We start from the raw sequence: 19,655 nt of genomic DNA, 5'->3' as shown, positions 1-19,655 counted from the left end.
AACTATATACAAGTATTGCAGAAGAAGTCCGCACTTGGGACGGGCGCCCAGCATCCACTACGGACTACGAGAAATAGATTAACCGGTAAGTAAAATCTTATTTTCTCTAACGTCCTAGTGGATGCTGGGGACTCCGTAAGGACCATGGGGATTATACCAAAGCTCCCAAACAGGCGGGAGAGTGCGGATGACTCTGCAGCACCGATTGAGCAAACGATAGGTCCTCCTCAGCCAGGGTATCAAACTTGTAGAACTTTGCAAACGTATTTGAACCTGACCAAGTAGCAGCTCGGCATAGCTGTAATGCCGAGACCCCTCGGGCAGCCGCCCAAGAAGAGCCTACCTTCCTAGTGGAATGGGCTTTCACTGACTTTGGCTGCGGCAATCCAGCCACAGAATGAGCCTGCTGAATCGTGTCACAAATCCAGCGAGCAATAGTCTGCTTTGAAGCAGGAGCACCAAGCTTGTTGGATGCATACAGGATAAACAGTGACTCCGTTTTCCTGACTCTAGCCGTTCTGGCTACATAAACTTTTAAAGCCCTGACTACATCTAGTAACTCGGAATCCTCCAAGTCACGAGTAGCCACAGGCACCACAATAGGTTGGTTCATATGAAAGGATGAGACCACTTTTGGCAGAAATTGTGGACGTGTCCTCAATTCCGCTCTATCCATATGGAAAACCAGATATGGGCTTTTATGAGACAAAGCCGCTAATTCTGACACGCGCTAAGCCGAAGCCAAGGCTAATAGCATGACCACCTTCCACGTGAGATATTTCAACTCCACTGTTTTAAGTGGTTCAAACCAGTGTGATTTCAGGAAACTCAACACCACGTTAAGATCCCAAGGTGCCACTGGAGGCACAAAAGGAGGCTGAATATGCAGCACTCCTTTCACAAACGTCTGAACTTCTGGCAGAGAAGCCAACTCCTTTTGAAAGAAAATGGAAAGGGCCGAAATCTGGACGTTAATTGAGCCTAACTTCAGGCCCAAATCCACTCCTGACTGAAGGAAGTGAAGGAAACGGCCCAGCTGAAACTCCTCTGTAGGAGCATTGCTGGCCTCACACCAAGAAACAAATTTTCGCCATATCCGGTGATAATGTTTAGCTGTTACGTCCTTCCTAGCCTTTATCAGCGTAGGAATGACCTCCTCCGGAATACCCTTTTCTGCTAGGATCCGGCGTTCAACCGCCATGCCGTCAAATGCAGCCGCGTTAAGTCTTGGAAGAGACAGGGTCCCTGTTGCAACAGGTCCTGTCTTAGAGGAAGAGGCCACGGATCCTCTGTGAGCAATTCTTACAGATCTGGATACCAAGTCTTTCGTGGCCAATCTGGAACAATGAGAATTGTTCTTACTCTTACTCCTCTTTTTCTTATTATCCTCAGTACCTTGGGTATGAGAGGTAGAGGAGGAAATACATAGACCGACTGGAACACCCACGGTGTCACCAGGGCGTCTACAGCTACCGCCTGAGGGTCCCTTGACCTGGCGCAATAGCTCTGTAGCTTCTTGTTGAGGCGTGACGCCATCATGTCTATCTGTGGGGGTTCACTACGATATGCCGGCGGTCGGGCTCCCGGCGACCAGCATACCGGCGCCGGGAGCCCGATCGCCGGCATACCAATAGTGTGGCGAGCGCAAATGAGCCCCTTGCGGGCTCGCCGCGCTACGCGCGCCACACTATTTTATTCTCCCTCCAGGGGGGTCGTGGACCCCCACGAGGGAGAATAAGTGTCGGTATGCCGGCTGTCGGGCTCCCGGCGCCGGTATGCTGGTCGCCGGGAGCCCGACCGCCGGCATACTGAAGACCACCCATCTGTGGTAGTTCCCACCGACTTGTAATCTGTGTAAAGACTTCTGGATGAAGTCCCCACTCTCCCGGGTGGAGGTCGTGCCTGCTGAGGAAGTCTGCTTCCCAGTTGTCCACTCCCGGGATGAAAACTGCTGACAGTGCGCTTACGTGAGTCTCCGCCCAGCGAAGAATCCTGGTGGCTTCCGCCATCGCCACTCTGCTCCTTGTGCCGCCTTGGCGGTTTACATGAGCCACTGCGGTTATGTTGTCTGACTGAATCAGAACCGGTTGGTCGCGTAGTAGGGACTCCGCTTGACATAGGGCGTTGTATATGGCCCTTAGTTCCAGGATGTTGATGTGAAGGCAAGTCTCTTGACTTGACCACAGGCCTTGGAAATTTCTTCCCTGTGTGACTGCCCCCCACCCCCGGAGGCTTGCATCCGTGGTCACCAGGATCCAGTCCTGAATGCCGAATCTGCGGCCCTCCAGAAGGTGAGCACTCTGCAGCCACCACAGGAGAGACACCCTGGCCCTGGGGATAGGGTGATTAACCGATGCATCTGAAGACGTGATCCGGACCATTTGTCCAGGAGATCCCATTGAAAGGTCCTCGCATGGAACCTGCCGAAGGGAATGGCCTCGTATGATGCCACCATCTTTCCCAGGACTCGTGTGCAGTGATGCACCGACACCTTTTTTGGTTTTAATAGGTCTCTGACCAGTGTCATGAGTTCCTGAGCCTTCTCCATCGGGAGATAAACCCTCTTCTGGTCTGTGTCCAGAATCGTGCCCAGGAAGGGCAGACGAGTCGTAGGAATCAACTGCGACTTTGGAATATTCAGAATCCAGCCGTGCAGTCCTAACACTTCCAGAGAGCGTGCTACGCTGATCAGTAACTGCTCTCTTGACCTCGCTTTTATGAGGAGATCGTCCAAGTATGGGATAATTGTGACCCCTTGCTTCCGCAGGAGTACCATCATTTCTGCCATCACCTTGGTAAATATTCTCGGTGCCGTGGAAAGACCAAACGGCAACGTCTGAAATTGGTAATGACAATCCTGTACCACAAATCTGAGGTACGCCTGATGAGGTGGATAAATGGGGACATGAAGGTATGCATCCTTTATGTCCAGCGACACCATAAACTCCCCCTCTTCCAGGCTTGCAATGACCGCTCTGAGCGATTCCCTCTTGAACTTGAACCTTTTCAGATATATGTTCAGAGATTTTAAATTCAATATGGGTCTGACCGAACCGTCCGGTTTCGGCACCACAAACATGGTCGAATAATAACCCTTCCCTTGTTGAAGGAGGGGAACCTTGACCACCACCTGCTGAAGATACAATTTGTGAATTGCAGCTAACACTATTTCCCTCTCTAATGGGGAAGCTGGCAGGGCCGATTTGAGGTATCGGTGAGGGGGCATCTCTTCGAATTCCAGCATGTATCCCTGAGACACAATCTCTATTGCCCAGGGATCCACCTGGGAGTGAACCCACTTGTGGCTGAAATTTCGGAGACGCGCCCCCACCGGGCCTAGCTCCGCCTGTGGAGCCCCAGCGTCATGCGGTGGATTTAGTGGAAGCCGGGGAGGACTTCTGTTCCTGGGAACTAGCTGTGTTGTGCAGCTTCTTTCCTCTGCCCCTGCCTCTGGCAAGAAAGGACGCACCTCGGACTTTCTTGCCTTTTTGTGATCGAAAGGACTGCATTTGGTAATATGGTGCTTTCTTAGGTTGTGAGGGAACATATGGCAAAAAATTTTACTTTCCAGCAGTAGCTGTGGAGACCAGGTCCGAGAGACCCTCCCCAAACAATTCCTCACCCTTGTAAGGTAAAACCTCCATGTGCCTTTTTGAGTCGGCATCGCCTGTCCATTGCCGAGTCCACAGGACCCTTCTGGCAGAAATCGACATTGCATTAATTCTAGAGCCCAGTAGGCTAATGTCTCTTTGAGCATCTATCATATATAGGACAGCGTCTTTTATATGCCCCAGGGTCATTAATATAGTATCCTTGTCTAAGGTATCAAGTTCCTCAGATAAGGTATCCGCCCATGCTGCTACAGCACTACACACCCAGGCCGACGCAATTGCCGGCCTTAGTAAGGTACCTGAATGTGTATAAATGGACTTCAGGGTACCCTCTTGCTTTCTATCCGCAGCATCTTTTAGGGTGGCCGTATCCTGTGACGGCAGGGCTACCCTCTTGGATAAGCGTGTTAGAGCTTTGTCCACCCTAGGGGAGGATTCCCAGCGTAACCTGTCCGTTGGCGGGAAGGGATACACCATAAACATCCTCTTGGAAATCTGCAGTTTTTTATCTGGAGTTTCCCAAGCCTTTTCACATAACTCATTTAGCTCATGTGAAGGGGGAAAGGTCACCACCTGCCTTTTTTCCCCATACATATGAACCCTCTTGTCAGGGACTGGGGTTTCCTCTGTGATGTGCAACACATCCTTCATTGCTATAATCATATAACGGATGGCTTTAGCCAATTTAGGCTGTAACTTTGCATCATCATAATCGACACTGGAGTCAGAATCCATGTCGGTATCTGTGTCAACCATTTGGGACAGTGGGCGCTTCTGAGACCCTGACGGCCTCTGCGACATCGGATCAGGCATGGGCTGAGACCCTGACTGTCCTAAGGTTTCAGCTTTATCCAACCTTTTATGCAAGGAATTAACATTATCATTTAAAACCTTCCACATATCCATCCAATCAGGTGTCGGCGCCGTCGGCGGAGACACCACATTCATTTGCTCCCGCTCTGCTTCCACATAGCCTTCCTCGTCAAACATGTCGACACAGGCGTACCGACACACCACACACACAGGGGATGCTCTTTTTTGAAGACAGTTCCCCCACAAGGCCCTTTGGAGAGACAGAGAGAGAGTATGCCAGCACACACCCCAGCGCTATATGTCCCAGGAATCACACAGTAACTTAGTGTTAACCCAGTAGCTGCTGTATATTATGTTTTTGCACCTAATTTATGTGCCCCCCCCTCTCTTTTTACCCTCTTCTCCCGTGAATCTGCAGGGGAGAGCCTGGGGAGCTTCCTCTCAGCGGAGCTGTGGAGAGAAAATGGTGCTGGTGAGTGCTGAGGAAGGAGCCCCGTCCCCTCAGTGGCGGGCTTCTGTCCTGCGTTTCTGTACACTATTATGGCGGGGGCTCATACATATATACAGTGCCCAAATGTATATATGTCTAACTTTTGCCAAGAGGTCCTAATTGCTGCCCAGGGCGCCCCCCCTCCCCCCCTGCACCCTACAGTGACCGGAGTATGTGGGTGTAGTGTGGGAGCAATGGCGCACAGCTGCAGTGCTGCGCGCTACCTCCGTGAAGACTGGAGTCTTCTGCCGCCTATTTCAAAGTCTTCTTGCTTCTTTCACCCGGCTTCTGTCTTCCGGCTCTGCGAGGGGGACGGCGGCGCGGCTCCGGGATCGGACGACAAAGGGTGAGATCCTGCGTACGATCCCTCTGGAGCTAATGGTGTCCAGTAGCCTAAGAAGCAGGACCTAGCTTCAGAGAGTAGGGCTGCTTCTCTCCCCTCAGTCCCACGATGCAGGGAGCCTGTTGCCAGCAGATCTCCCTGAAAATAAAAAACCTAACAAAATACTTTCTTATAGCAAGCTCAGGAGAGCTCACTAATTAGCACCCAGCTCGTCCGGGCACAGATTCAAACTGAGGTCTGGAGGAGGGACATAGAGGGAGGAGCCAGAGCACACGAGAATCCAAATTCTTTCTTAAAGTGCCCATGTCTCCTGCGGAGCCCGTCTATTCCCCATGGTTCTTACGGAGTCCCCAGCATCCACTAGGACGTTAGAGAAATACGTAATACAGTATATCTTTGTGAAAATCCTATATTAAATAACACCTGACGCACCCAGCCCCCTCAGGTTATAGAATATAGGGATAGCAAGTTGAGTGAAAGACACCAGATGGACAAAACTCAGCTATCAAATGCACACACAGAAGGTCACAGTTTGTACAATGCAGAGGTTATTACAGACAATAATTCTGCACTGGACTAGCTTACACAGCTATATAACAGTAGATATAACAGTACACAGTAAGAACTGGATGTGTATCACAGGGTAATTGTACTATAAAACCCTGACTAAGTGCACTCTTTCTTAACTATCACGGTCTAAAAAGGCAGGTAGAATACTTAAGTGTCATGTAAAGGCACAGCGCTGACAACCAGGCGGCTTTACATAGGAGGATTTGCCCAAGCAGTCCCAGGAACAGTGAGCTGAGGGATAATGGCGCCGCAGACACTGACTGGGAGTGAGGAAAAGACAGATATGCAGCTCCAGGGCGGGAACATTTGCGGGAAATGGCGCCCTGGGGCTGGGGGAGGGGCTTCAGGTCTAAGCCTTATCCCCCTTGCTGGCAAAACCACCGGGTACTGTGGGCGATATAAGAAGTGGTTTAGAGAGAAAACCCGACCTGCGCCCATGCCCTGATGATCTAGTGGGATCGCCTGTACTGCCACAGTGTCCACCGCCAGCGCGCGCTGCCCGCCTTCCACTGACCGCGCCGAATCGCGATAATGATCGGGTCCCGCGAGCGGGACCCACTTACCACCTCCCGAAGCGCGGCCACGCGATCCTGGAGAGCCCCAGCCGTGTGTGTCTAACATGAAGAAAGCCGGAGCCTCCGCTGTAGGTACCCGGCAACCAGGGCTCAGGAGTGTACAGCGACGCTGGGGAGAGCTGGAGCTGCAGCCGTGAATGTCACAAAACATTTACCACCGCTGCTGCCCTTGAAGTCTTCACTTTTTACCTCATAAAAAGCTTTTCTTAGGGCTGCTTGGAGCAGCCCCTCTGTGAAGTGCCTGCTTACTGCAGCACCAACTTACAAACTGGGCTCCTGTGCTGGGAGGCAGGGTGATATAGGAGGCGGTGCTGTGCATTCTGGGAACAGTCAAAGCTTTGAGTCTGTTGGTGCCTCGGATCAAGATCCTACTCTACACCCCATTGTCCAGACTTGTGGAGCCCAGTGTACCCAGCAGCAGAAAACAAACTTTTAAAATAAATGCAGAAAACTCTTCAGGAGTTTCCAGAGACGTGACCGGCTCCTCCGAGCATATTTTCTAAACTGAGCCTGGTAGGAGGGGCATAGAGAGAGGAGCCAGCACACATTCAAACTTCTATAGTGCCCATGGCTCCTAGTGGACCCGTCTATACTCCATGGTACTAAATGGATTCCCAGTATCCCCTAGGATGTAAGAGAAATACAATAAATATATTTTAAATATCTTCTTTGTATTATTCTAATACTTTTTATAGTGAAAACTCTGGATTAAAAAAAGTCTATCGCAGGTCAGGCACTGCCTCCTCTGCCCACCGTATCCGCACATTTCTGATCAAAACTCAAATTTCCACCATTATGCACTGCTGCACCCATGTATAATGCCCATATGAACTCTTTGGCTCATATATTGTGTGTAAATCTGGCTCTGGTACTAGCCAGTGGCTGCTCAGCCATTTACCTAACTGCATGTCTCCAGCTGTAGCTGTAATGTTTACTATTATGTACCAATATGTCTCTTTGCACATAAAAAGCCTGTTTAAGAATTGGCCACAATCTTGCAGCCCAAGCTACATACATGAATAGGTCTATTTGTGCAATTATGAATAGATGCAGCCTGTGAAACATACAGATGTGTCCTCATACGGCTTGCCTCAATACACTACGCAGTGGGATATGCCTGGCGGCATGAGTGAGCTGACAGGACCTTTAGCGTTGGGCATCTTTTATTGCAGGAAATGCGTCTCATTCGCATCGCTATGCGAATAATGCTGGGCATACACGGTCATATAAAATGCCTGTCAAACTGAGAGGCATTTTATCTGACCCTGCCGATATCTGGGACATACACTGAGACATTTCAGAGTGTATGTCACGTGATATCAGTGCTTCGCCCCCAGGGAGGAGACATTTCCCCATTCCTTCCCGTATGAAGGAACAGAGGAAATGTCTGTCGGTCGCTGGGGTAGGGCATACACTGCCCGATGTGGCAGACAGGACAATTGAAAATGTTGCATCGGAGGGACATGTTGGACCAATCGATATGCTCGGGTTAGTCGGCCACAAACAGGCTGCAATTATCTGGCCGAACCACTGATATAATGACCTGCGTGAGACACACAAGTAGACTCTGCGATTAAAATGATATGCTGCATGCCTGTATTCTGTGTGCATCTGTGGCTGAATCGCATGCAAAATATTACATTACATGTGTAGCATTTCGTATGCAGATACAGCCGCGGTTACAGAATATAGGCATTCCGCATATCATTTTAATCAGCAAACGATGCTTGTATATCCTACTTGCATTGTTTTGTGAATAAGACACATTTTAATTGAAAGAGTCACACAAAAAGACACTCAGCGCTAACAAGTCATGTTACTAGAAGGGCTGTTTAATGTGCAGAGAGGCTAGATGTAAGTGGACACATCTGCATAGTATGTATCTGAAAAAGCCATATTGCTTGCAGGAGGTTAGGGGCAGAAGAAAATAGTGAATGATAATGGTAACAGTTACCAGAAATAGTAAATTGCTGCTGATTGGCTGTTTCCAAAATCTTTGCTGGAGCTGTTCAGTGAATTCTTTATACGTATTGGGGGTAATTCCAAGTTGATCGCAGCAGGATCTTTGTTAACAGTTGGGCAAAACCATGTGCACTGCAGGGGAGGCAGATATAACATGTGCAGAAAGAGTTAGATTTGGGTGGGTTATTTTGTTTCTGTGCAGGGTAAATACTGGCTGCTTTATTTTTACACTGCAAATTAGATTGCAGCTTGAACACACCACACCCAAATCTAACTCTCTCTGCACATGTTAAATCTGCCTCCCCTGCAGTGCACATGGTTTTGCCCAACTGCTAACAAAATTCCTGCTGCGATCAACTTGGAATTACCCCCATAATGCGTTAGTATGTTTACAAAAAACTATTTATTTATGTTTTTCAAAACAATGGTGCAAGTGGAAGTTAACTAACTTACGTAATATGTGGAGTTGTTTTTCAAAACAATGGTGCAAGTGGAAGTTAATTAACTATTTATACGTAATATGTGGAGTTGTTTTTCAAAACAATGGTGCAAGTGGAAGTTAATTGTATGTAACATTTTGCTAACATAAACAAGGCACATATGCTACAGTTTCCATCGGCATGCATCTTATGAAATGTACCATTTTGAATATGGCCACAATTGCATAAATGCAAATTGCACCAGCGATTAGGGGCATAACTATGGCCAACTCTACATCAGCCCCACAGTGTATTGTTGATGCAACATTAAAGATAAGCTATCATGAACAACGTCAGCTTCATCATGAAGTAAATTATATTGACTAGCTTAATTTCGTATTGATGATTATAAAACTGGTGGTAATGGGGGTAATTCAGAGTTGATCGCAGCAGCAAATTTGTAAGCAGTTGGGCAAAACCATGAGGGTCATTCCGAGTTGATCGCTAGCTGCCGTTGTTCGCAGCGATCAGTCTAAAAATCAGCATTTCTGCGCATGCATCTCAATGCGCACGCGCGACGTACGGGTACAAAGAGAATTGTGGTTTTGCACAGGTTCTAGCGCCGTTTTCATTCGCACTGGCGGCCGCAAGAAGATTGACAGGAAAGGGGCGTTTTGGGTGTCAACTGACCAGTTTCAGGGAGTGCTTAGAAAAACGCAGGCGTGCCAGGGAAAACGCAGGTGTGGCTGGGCGAACGCTGGGCGGGTGTGTGACGTCAAAAGCCAACCCTCCAACATTAGAATCAACGCACACGAAAAGTAAGTTCAGGGCTGGTCTTGTTTTGCACAAAATGTTTTTGCAGGCGCTCTGATGCACAGGCGTTCGCACTTCTGCAAAGCGAAAATACACTCCCCAGTGGGCGGCGACAATGCATTTGCACGGCTGCTAAAAACTGCTAGCGAGCGATCAACTCGGAATGACCACCCATGTGCACTGCAGGTGTTACAGATATTAACATTTGCAGAGAGTTAGATTTAGGTGGGTTATTTTGTTTCTGTGCAGGGTAAATACTGGCTTCTTTATTTTTACACTGCAATTTAGATTTCAGTTTGAACACACCCCACCCAAATCTAATTCTCTCTGCACGTGTTATATCTGCCACACACCCACATGAAGTTCACATGGTTTTGCCCATTTGCTAACAAATTTGTTGCTGCGATCAACTCTGAATTAGGCCCAATGACTGGTACCCTCCTGACAACACTGCAAAGTGCACCACTGCCGTGGGAAGCTTCTGGCACCCTTAGATAGAGGTTACAAAGTTGCCAGTCTCTTTTTAGTTTCTCTTTATTTGTTATGCGGAAGGCTACGTTTCTATTTGCATAAAACATGTAATAAATTGTTTGGCATACAGCTATAAGCACAGTAGTCTTCTTATATCTCTTCAAAGGGGAGGCATTCGATATGCCGGCTGTCGGGATCCCGGCGCTCAGCATATCGGCGCCGAGCTCCCGACAGCTGGCATACCGACAAATATTCTCCCTCTTGGGGGGTCCATGAAACCCCTGGAGGGAGAATAAATATCGTGGCACGCGTAGCATGGTGCGCATAGCAAGCAACCGTGCCTGCAGCGTGGCGAGCACAGCAAGCCCCCAAGGGGCTCTTTTGCGCTCTCGCCCCGCAGCCGGCAGTCGGGGTCCCGGCGGGGTATGCTGGGTGCCGGGATCTCAACAGCTCTACGAAGCAGAACCCTTCAAAGTCCTTCTCACCGAGTGTGATACGTGTTACTGTCGTTCTGGATGCCAGCGGTCATAAGACCGACCACAGCATCCTGAAGGAGAAACAGGGTTTCGGTAAGTATACTTACCTTCCCCACCAACCCCCCTAAAGCTGGGTACACACTGAAGTGATGTTGTTCCAAAAGTGTGTAACCAGGATTGCGCTCCCCCGCAATCGCTAGTGACGGATGATAGGTTTGATGTGCAGCACATCAAACCTAGTGTCCGTCGCTAGCGTCCTTGATTATGCTAATAAAGGACAGAACATGGTCATGCCGTTCTACATTAACATTATGATAGTGTGTACTGGCAATCCCCGCTCACGGGCATTCATTCCGATGTCAGAACGAATGCCCGTCGCTTCCGTATGTACCCAGCTTAAGCCTTACCCTCCCTCCCCGGTGGTACCTAAACCCCCCTTTCCGCCGCCTAACCCTAACTCCCCATCCCCGCAGCCTAACCCTAACCCTCCCTTCCCAGCAGCCAAACCCTAATCTCCCACAGACCTAACCCTACGGGACATATTCAATTGTCATTAACGTGGCTGCCACTAGAGGGTGCCCAACACAGTCATTCAATTGTTCTGCTGTTTGGGCGCCGAGCGGCCGTGGAGGACACATTTTTTTCTTGCAGCCTCTTGAGGTGTGAGAAAAAAAAAGAATTTACTCACCGGTAATTCTATTTCTCGTAGTCCGTAGTGGATGCTGGGTACTCCGTAAGGACCATGGGGTATAGACGGGCTCCGCAGGAGACTGGGCACTCTTAAAAGAAAGATTAGGTACTATATCTGGTGTGCACTGGCTTCTCCCTCTATGCCCCTCCTCCAGACCTCAGTTAGGGAAACTGTGCCCGGAAGAGCTGACATTACTAGGAAAGGATTTGGAATCCAGGGTAAGACTCATACCAGCCACACCAATCACACCATACAACTCGTGATAACTATACCCAGTTAACAGTATGAACAATAACTGAGCCTCTCTCAACAGATGGCTCATACAATAACCCTTTAGTTAAGCAATAACTATATACATGTATTGCAGAGAGTCCGCACTTGGGACGGGCTCCCAGCATCCACTACGGACTACGAGAAATAGAATTACCGGTGAGTAAATTCTTATTTTCTCTGACGTCCTAGTGGATGCTGGGTACTCCGTAAGGACCATGGGGATTATACCAAAGCTCCCAAACGGGCGGGAGAGTGCGGATGACTCTGCAGCACCGAATGAGCAAACTCAAGGTCCTCAGCCAGGGTATCAAACTTGTAGAATTTTGCAAAAGTGTTTGAACCCGACCAAGTAGCAGCTCGGCAAAGTTGTAAAGCCGAGACCCCTCGGGCAGCCACCCAAGAAGAGCCCACCTTCCTCGTGGAATGGGCTTTTACTAATTTAGGATGCGGCAGTCCAGCCGCAGAATGTGCAAGCTGAATCGTGCTACAGATCCAGCGAGCAATAGTCTGCTTTGAAGCAGGAGCACCCAGCTTGTTGGGTGCATGCAGGATAAATAGCGAGTCAGTTTTTCTGACGCTAGCCGTCCTGGAAACATAAAGTTTCAGGGCCCGGACTACGTCCAGCAACTTGGAATCCTCCAAGTCCCTAGTAGCCGCAGGCACCACAATAGGTTGGTTCAAATGAAACGATGATACCACCTTAGGGAGAAATTGGGGACGAGTCCTCCATTCTGCCCTTTCCATATGGAAGATCAGATATGGGCTTTTACATGACAAAGCCGCCAATTCTGACACACGCCTAGTCCAAGCTAAGGCCAAAAGCATGACCACTTTCCACGTGAGATATTTTAGCTCCACGGTCTTAAGTGGCTCAAACCAGTGGGATTTTAGGAATCCAACACACGTTAAGATCCCAAGGTGCTACTGGAGGCACAAAAAGGGCTGAATATGCAGCACCCCTGTAACAACGTCCGAACTTCAGGCAGTGAAGCCAGTTATTTTTGAGAGAAAAAGGGATAGGGCCGAAATCTTGGCCTTTATGGATCCTAATTTTAGGCCCATAGTCACTCCTGACTGTAGGAAGTGCAGGAATCGATCCCCCTGGAATTCCTCTGTAGGGCCTTCCCGGCCACACACCAAGCAACCTATTTTCGCCATATACAATGAAAAAGTCTTGCTGTCACGTCTTTCCTAGCCTTTATCAGCGTAGGAATAACTGCATCCGGAATGCCCTTTTCCGCTAGGATCCGGCGTTCAACCGCCATGCCGTCCAACGCAGCCGCGGTAAGTCTTGGATCAGACAGCGTCCCTGTTGCAACATGTCCTGACTGAGAGGCAGAGGCCATGGGTCCTCTGAGAGCATTTCTTGCAGTTCCGGGTACCGAGTCCTTCTTGGCCAATCCGGAGCAAAGAATATTGTTCACACTCCTCCGTTTATTACAATTCTCAGCCCTTGGGTCTGAGAGGAAGAAGAGGGAATATATAGACCGACTGGAACACCCACGGTGTTACTAGTGCGACCACAGCTATCGCCTGAGAGTCCCTTGACCCAGCGTAAAACCTTTTTTATCTTTTTATTGAGGTGGGACGCCATGTAGTTCACCTGAGGCAGTTTCCATCAATTTGCAAAACTGCGTGAAGACTTCCTGATGAAGTCACCACTTTCCCGGATGGAGGTCGTGTCCACTCCCGGAATGAACACTGCTGACAGTGCGCTTACTTGATTCTCCACCCAGCGAAGAATTCTGGTGGCTTCTGCCCTCGCCACCCTGCTCCTTGTGCCGCCCTGGCGGTTTACATAAGCCCCTGCGGTCTGACTGGATCAGAACCGGTAGGTCGCGAAGCAGGAACTCCGCTTGACTTAGGGCGTTGTATATGGCCCTTAGTTCCAGGATATTGATGTGAAGGCAAGTCTGTTGGCTTGACCACAAACCTTGGAATTTTCTTCCCTCTGTAACTGCCCCCCACCCTCGGAGGCTTGCATCCGTGGTCACCAGGACCCAGTCCTGAATGCCGAATCTGCGGCCCTCGAGAAGGTGAGCACTCCACAGCCACCACAGGAGAGACACCCTGGCCCTGGGGGATAGGGTGATTAACCGATGCATCTGAAGATGTGATCCGGACCACGTGTCCAGTAAGTTCCATTGTCCTTGCATGGAACCAGCCGAAGGGGATGGCCTCGTATGATCCCATCATCCTTCCCAGGACTCGAGTGCAGTGATGCACTGACACCTGTTTTGGTTTTCAATGGATTACTGACCAGTGTCATGAGCTCCTGAGCTCTCTCTATCGGGAGATAAACCCTCTTCTGGTCTGTGTCTAGGATCATGCCTAGGCGAGGCAGATGAGCTGTAGGAACCAACTGCGACTTCGGAATATATAGAATCCAGTCGTGTTGCCGTTTCACTTCCAGAGAAGGTGATGCGCTGTCCAGCAACTGCTCTCTTGATCTCGCTTTTATGAGGAGATCATCCAAGTATGTGATAATAGTGACACCTTGCTTCCGCAGGAGCACCATCATATCCGCCATTACCTTGGTGAAATTGGTAATGACAATCCCATACCGCAATTCTGAGGTACGCCTGATGAGGTGGATAAATGGGGACACGAAGGTATGCATCCCTTATGTCCCGATTCATTTCAGGCTTGCAATGACCGCTCTTAGCGATTCCATCTTGAACCTGAACCTTTTCAGGTATATGTTCAGGGATTTTAATACAATATGGGTCTAACCGAACCGTCTGGTTTCGGGATTATAACATGGTCGAATAATAACACCCTCTTGTTGAAGGAGGGGACCCTTGACCACCACCTGTTGAAGATACAATTTACGAATTGCAGTTAACACTGGCTCCCTCTCTTGGGGGGAAGCCCGCCGGGTCCTCGGTGAGGGGGCATCTTCTCACAGTCCAGCCTGTATCCCTGCGATACAATTTCTATTGCCCAGGGATCTAACAGGGAGTGAACCCACTTGTGGCTGAACTTACGAAGGCGTGTCCCCACCGGGCCTAGCTCCGCCTGTGGAGCCCCAGCGACATGCGGTGGATTTTTGTAGAGGCCGGGGAGGACTTCTGTTCCTGGGGACTAGCTGTGTTGTACAGCTTCTTTCCTCTGCCCCCGGCTCTGACAAGAAAGGACGCACCTCAGACTTTCTTGTTTCTTTATTCGAAAAGCTGCATTTAATAATGTTGTGCTTTCCTAGGCTGTGCAGGAATATAAGGCAAAATATCAGAATTACCAGCTATAGCTGTGGAGACCAGGCCCGAGAACCTTTCTCCACACAATCCTCAGCCTTCAATATGCCTCTTAAGTCGGCATCATCTGTCCAATGTATATTCTACAGGACACGTCAAGCAGAAATCGACATAGCTTTTGTCTCTAGGACCCAGTATACTCATGTCCCTTTGGGCATGCTTTATAATTATATATCTATCACTTAAGACAGCATCTTAAAATATTTATATGCATACTAGGGTCTCAATCTCTGCTGATAAGGTACCTGTCCACGCTGCCACAGCGCTATAAACCCATGCCGACACAATCGCCGGTCTGGGTAGTATACTAGAATGTGCACACTATCTGCAGGATCCCTGAGAATAGCTAGTGCAAACAGGACATCCAAGGGAAGATTCTCAACACATCCTGGCCCTAGTGGGGAAAGGATACAGCCTGAGAATTCTCTTGTGGGAAGCTGCCGTCTCTTGTCTGGAGATTCCCGCTCTTTTTCCTCATGAGAGGAGGGAAATTTACCTCAGCATTCTTCCCCTTAACATGTGTACTCTCGTGTCAGGGACAGATGAGTCATCAGTGATATGCAAATCATCTTTTATTCCAATAATCATATATTGAATATCTTTTAGCCCTCTTGGCTGTAACTTTGCATTATCGTAGTCGACAGTGGAGTTAAACTCCGTGTCGACACTTTGTTATTTTGGATAGTGAACATAGAGAGACTCTGAAGGACTCTGTGACATAGGGACAGACCAGGGTAGATTTCCTTTCTGTTCCCTAACCTTTTGTGCAATAATTTTACCTCAGCACTTACACATATCCAAACAGGTGTCGGCGTTGTCGACGGAGACACCCTCCCACACACATATCCGCTCTATCACCTCCTTAGAGGAGCCTTTTACCTCAGACATGTCGACACACGCGTACCGACACACCACACACACAGGGGATGCTCTATTTGAAGACAGTTCCCCCACCAGGCCCTTTGGAGAGACAGAGAGAGAGTATGCCAGCACACACCACAGCGCTATATAATACAGGGATGTACACTATACTGAGTGATTTTTTCCCCTATAGCAGCTTATATACACAGTTTTGCGCCTAAATTTATGTGCCCCCCCTCTCTTTTTTAACCTTTGTGTACCAGGATACTGCAGGGGAGAGCCTGGGGAGCTTCCTTCCAGCTGAGCTGTGAAGAGAAAATGGCGCCGGTGTGCTGAGGAAGAAGGCTGGGCCCCCTCAGCGGCGGGCTTCTGTCCTTTTATGTACTTTAATGGCGGGGGTTAATGCACATATACAGTTTATCAGACTGTATTATTAGCTTTTCTCCAAGTAAGGTAATCTAATTGCTGCCCAGGGCGCCCCCCCCCCCCAGCGCCCTGCACCCATCAGTGACCGGAGTGTGTGGTGTGCAGTGCTGTGCGCTACCTTAATGAAGACCGGAGTCTTCAGCCGCCGATTTTCAACTTCTCTTCGTTCTTCTGGCTCTGCAAGGGGGACGGCGGCGCGGCTCCGGGACCGGACGACCGAGGACTGGGCCTGTGTTCGATCCCTCTGGAGCTAATGGTATCCAGTAGCCTTAGAAGCCCAAGCTAGCTGCAAGCAGGTAGGTTCGCTTCTCTCCCCTCAGTCCCACGTAGCAGTGAGTCTGTTGCCAGCAGATCTCACTGAAAATAAAAAACCTAACAAATACTTTCTTTTATAGGAAGCTCAGGAGAGCCCCTAGGCTGCATCCAGCTCTGGCCGGGCACAGATACTAACTGAGGTCTGGAGGAGGGGCATAGAGGGAGGAGCCAGTGCACACCAGATATAGTACCTAATCTTTCTTTTAAGAGTGCCCAGTCTCCTGCGGAGCCCGTCTATACCCCATGGTCCTTACGGAGTACCCAGCATCCACTAGGACGTCAGAGAAAAAATGTGTTGAAACTGGGCATTCAAACGGAAGTTTGGACGCCCAAAGCAAGGAGATTAAATGGGTTTAGCCGTTTTAGACAGCTAAACCCAGTCTGTTTTGGCGTGACATGCACAATGTGAATGGGCGCCCGAACATAATTGAATTGGGTGTCTAAAAAGTCCCGTTTAGACTGGATTTTTAGACGCCCCAAACAACTGAATCAGCCCCTAAGAATCCCCAGCATACTTATGATCGGATGCCGGCTGTCAGGATTCCAAAATCAGCAGTTCAAATCATGTCAGAGTTCCGGTGCCGTTATTCTGGCGGAGTTTTGGCATTCCAGAGCCAGGATTTGGACTGCTGGTATCCTAACCACCACTATACTGAACGTATCCCCTCTTCATTAGCATTTCGTAAGCTCCTGGACTCCTAAAATGGGCTCCCTAGCCTGTTTTCTGCATTCCTGACTTCTGGCTGAGGGACTTTCACTAGTACAGCTGTAAAATGTGTATGATTTCATTACCGACCTGAATCCTTGCGTAATAACAAGGACCTGAGACCCTTTTGAGTCCAGACTGTAAGACAGCTGACAGTCCTATCACCTCCTGCTAGGACCTGCGGCCTTTTCCCTGCAGGCTGCGCTCCGGTGCAGAAGAAGCCTAATTCCGAATACACCGGGGGTCGCCTGAGGGGTAGCTCCCAGAAACCTTCACTTCAGGCCGCCGCTTCCGTCTCTCCTTTTCCTGCTGAGGACGGACCCCCGGCGCCAACAGACTTCTGGGCCCGGCGCAGGTCTCCTTTCTGAGATAAGCGGGGGCCGGGGATATCTTTACTGCCAGGGCAGCGGCCGCCTCCTCTCTGTACCGCCCGGCATTCACGCCGCTGCTCTCTGGGCTGTGCTGGGGGCGCGGGCAGCTTGCAGTAGTCCCTGCCTCATATGCAACTGTCCTTAAGGCAGTGGTTGCTCCCTAAAGCGGTTCTCAAAACACCCCTCAGTCATGATTTATGGATATCTGTGCTTGTGCACAGATGGTGTAATTAAACAGGCTGAGGTACAACTTAAGTAAACTGTGCGTAAGCAAGGAAATCTTTAATACTGTACCCGGAGTGTCGGAGTTCCTTGAGGAACGTCTTTAGGAACAGATTCGGTATGAAATAGCGGCATACGGAATGCCGGCTAGTCGGCAGTCAGGATTCCGGCGTCGGTATCCTGAACGCCGGGATCCCGACATCCTGCATTTGAAGTGCAGTCCTCGGGAACCACTGCCATAAGAGGCTATCATGGCTGCTCCCTAGGCAAATTATGGTGCCCATACACTTGTGCAATGCTCCGCGACGCGACATCGCTGGGCATCGCAGCGGCAGCTCAGGTGGGATGAAATCGCACCTGAATTGCCAAAGTGATTACCATGCAATCATGCAATAGATCACATGGTAATCACGTGATGGGCACGTCACCGCCGAGTGGGATCGGCCTCCATCCGCTCCCAGCGGGTGCCCATCGTGCATCGCAGTGCGATATATAGCATGTGTTTTAAAAACACATGCGATCGCACTGCGATTCGATAAATATTAAGTGCAGCACATACTATCTTGAGACGTGAGATTCGACCGGCGTGCCCGCGCATCGCATCGAAAAGTACCTAAAATGTGCATACAATCCTTCGAGTTCTCTCACAGATGCGGTTGAAATCGTAGGTTATCACCGATTATCTCACAAGTGTATGGGCACCATTATAAAGACTGCATTATTACTGCCCTTCCTATCAAATTACTAAAATACCCAAACAATAAATTCTACATTCACATTACAGAATATAACACTAATCACCTCATTAAAAGGGGGTGACAATATATGTGGCTGTGTGCTGGACTGCTTCCAGCTGTAATTGTGCGAAGGTGCCATTACTGTACTCTGTTACTGTGACCATTACTGTCCTGCCTTTTAGGTATATACAGCGTGATCCTGGCAGTAATACACAAGCGGTTATGTGTGTCAGCATCGCGCTAATCTGGGCTGCCATAAAGATCGGGTGCCGTAAAGTGTGTCTATTGCCATGCTGATTCATCCGCCTGTAATTTAATTACCCCTTAATACTACTGTGGCTCCCTGCTGCCCAGGTAGAACCTTTAAAGCCTTGCCTTTTGTTTCTTGTCATTGTACTTTATGTAATTTTGCTTTATTATGATACCATCATAGTAAATTGCAGCATGATTTAGTGACACTTAATAACAATAATAATAACAAAACTCCCTCCCCAAAACCTGGAGCTATTTAGAATTTCATAAGCCTAATATTGAACAAGGTCGAGCTTGAAGAAACTAACACCAAATATATAGAAGTTTTTTTTAGATCCTACTTTGCTGTAGGTGGTGCAGAGGGTATCCGTTCAGATGGTCGACCATGTTATGGTCGACAGTCATTAGGTCGACCACTATTGGTCGACATTGACATGGTCGACATGGACACATGGTCACTTTACTCAAAAAACGACACCAAAAAAAGTAAAAAAAAACTCATGTCGACCTTTTCATGTGTCGACCATTTTCATGTGTCGACCATGTGTCCATGTCGACCATGTCAATGTCGACCAATAGTGGTCGACCTAATGACTGTCGACCATAACGTGGTCGACCATTCATACCGGAACCGTGCAGAGTTACTACTCAGTATTATACATAGGGAAGTCTTTATACCATCTACCACAATCCAAGAAATTTTTTATTCTTAATGAGTTTTGTTTTTGCTTTTCACAATCCTGTCTTTTTCCTCATTGGAGGGAGTATACACTGTATAGTTATATATAGCATTGAGATTGTGTAAATGTTAGGATGGAATAATGACATTATTAATATTGATTATTATTAATGACATTATGGGGTATATGCAATTGCGGTCGAATTCCCGAAATTGTCGAATTTCGGGACATTTTCGCCAAAAAAAAAAATTTGTCAATGCAATTCAGTACTTTCCGTCAAAAAAACGGACTTTCAAAATTCGACTTTTTGAAATTCGACTTTTT

General features: G+C 48.8%; 1 protein-coding gene across 1 annotated transcript in view; it reads right to left on the bottom strand.

Annotated features, from left to right (window-relative positions):
- Window positions 1–17,622, bottom strand: part of MEI4 (meiotic double-stranded break formation protein 4) — a 577,891-nt gene extending 560,269 nt beyond the window's left edge. Inside the window, exon 1 of the mRNA XM_063916852.1 lies at window positions 17,160–17,622. The gene's annotated coding sequence lies outside the window, so the exon portion shown is untranslated. The remainder of the gene's footprint in view (window positions 1–17,159) is intronic.
- Between the last annotated feature and the right edge of the window lie 2,033 nt (window positions 17,623–19,655).

This window comes from Pseudophryne corroboree, chromosome 4 (genome assembly GCF_028390025.1).
Source record: "Pseudophryne corroboree isolate aPseCor3 chromosome 4, aPseCor3.hap2, whole genome shotgun sequence".
Lineage (NCBI taxonomy): Eukaryota > Metazoa > Chordata > Amphibia > Anura > Myobatrachidae > Pseudophryne > Pseudophryne corroboree.
Note: the sequence above shows the minus strand (reverse complement) of the source record. Positions and strands in the feature narration are given on the sequence as shown.